This window comes from Phoca vitulina, unplaced genomic scaffold, assembly GCF_004348235.1.
Source record: "Phoca vitulina isolate PV1807 unplaced genomic scaffold, GSC_HSeal_1.0 scaffold57, whole genome shotgun sequence".
In the NCBI taxonomy this organism is placed as follows: domain Eukaryota; kingdom Metazoa; phylum Chordata; class Mammalia; order Carnivora; family Phocidae; genus Phoca; species Phoca vitulina.
The window spans coordinates 7,304,289-7,306,496 of NW_022589760.1; positions in this window are offsets into that span (position 1 = coordinate 7,304,289).

Consider the following 2,208-nt stretch of genomic DNA (forward strand, 5'->3'; position numbering starts at 1 on the left):
TTAATTGAGAAATGAAAACATTATTAGGCAGTATGTTGCAGAGGTAAGTGTTCAGGCTTTGAATTCTCCACAACCTGTAATTGAATTCCACCCAATTCTATTACTTAATACTGCGTGATATTGGGCAAATTACTTCATCTCTCTGAGTCTCAGTTTCCTTATTTGTAAAATAAAGCTGAAAGCTAAGAACTTTTCTAAGGACTCTCTAATGTCCTATCCCTACAATACATACTTTTTAATCATTTTGATTGTATCCATATATGGTATTTGTATTGAGATATATTGTTAATCATTTAAAATGAAAATGTAATGTAACAGAACTAACATTGGGCTAAATCAGATAACCTGATTCTTTTAATAATTATTGATGCTATACTATGAGAGTTCGCTACACACTCTGGACCTGACTTCCCCATTCCACAAAATGAGAAGAGAGAACTAGGCAGTATTTAAATTTATTCTCTGTTTTTACTTAAATTACTCAAAATAGCTATATATTTGCAGCTCTGTGGAATGATGGCTGAGCATTTGCTGAACATCTTTTTTTTAGGGGCGCCTGGGTGGCTCAGTCATTAAGAGTCTGCCTTTGGCTCAGGTCATGATCCCAGGGTCCTGGGATTGAGCCCCACATCAGGCTCCCTGCTCAGTGGGGAGTCTGCTTCTCCCTCCCCCACTCCCCCTGCTTGTGTTCCCTCTCTCACTGTGTCTCTCTCTGTCAAATAAATAAATAAAATCTTTAAAAAAAAAAAAAATCCTTTTTTTAGCCACAGAGTATTAGGCATCTTATATATGTTACTTCACTTGTTAAAGGCACAAATTAATTTTTAGGTGTTATACTGAAGTGTCACATACATATACAATTATTCACAAATAATAACTATACAATGTAATTAATTTTGCTAAGTTTAAATATTCGTGTAACCACCATCCAATTCTTAAAAACAACATAATTAACATTGCCTCCAAAACTATGGAACTACCCTAGATTTTTACTTATTCTAATTTAGTCACTTGAAAGAAGAAAAGAATACTTAAAAAAGATGATGTCTCAGATAAAAATGCTTAAAAAGTCATTCTTGATTTCTTTTTCCCTTCTGAAAATATAATCATTAAGCAGGGGACAAACAGATTAGCTGTTAGAGAATGGTAACTTATGCCAATATTTCACGTATCCAAATCTCTTACATGGCTTTTGTCAAGTTGTATTATCTTCAGAAAATTTTAGTAGAGTCATAGAATATTGACAGATAATATCGTCTAATCAAATTTCAATGGGCTTAGGTTCTTTTTTTCCCCTAACTTCAAAATTAATTTTTATCATTTTATTTTATTTCCTTCATGATAAGTGTGCTTTTTAATCCTGATCCCCTATTTCACCCATTCCCCCCCCACCTTCCCTCTGGTAAGCATTAGTTTGTTCTCAAGGGTTAAAATCTAATTATAGAAGATGCTGATGCAGTCATTGAAACTTGGTATCAGTGAATGTGGATTCCTTTGTCCTTGTCTCTCTTTTTTCCCCTTTGCTTGTTTGTATTGTTTCTTAAATTCTACGTATGATAAAATCATATGGTATTTGTCTTTCTCTGACTAACTGGTTTCTATTAACAGTATACACTGTAGCTCTATCCATGTTGTTGCAAATGGCAAGATTTCATTCTTTTTTATGGCAAATTAACATTCCATTGACTATATATACCAAATCTAATCTGTCCATTCATATATCAATAGGTACTTGGGCTGCTTTCATAATTTGGCCATTGTAAATAATGCTGTAATAAACATAGTGGTGCATGAATTCCTTTGAATTAGTGTTTTGCATTTTTGGGGTTAATACCCTGTAGTTGATTAGTGAATCCTAGGGTAGTTCTATTTTTAAATTTTTGAAGAACCTCCATAATGTTTTCACAATGACTGCACCAATTTACATTCCCACCAACAGTGCAAAAATGTACCTTTTTCTCTACATCCTCAACAACACTTGTTGTTTCTTGTGTTTTTGATTTTAGACATTGTAACAGGTGTGAGAAAATATCTCATTGTAGTTTTTATTTGTATTTTCTTGATGAAAAGTGATGTTGAGCATGAATTCATGTGTCTGTTGGCCATCTGGATGTCTTTTTTTTGAGAAATGCCCGCCCATGTCTTTTGCTTACTTTTTATTTTTTTTAATTTTTTTAAAATTTTATTTTATTATGTTATGTTAGTCAC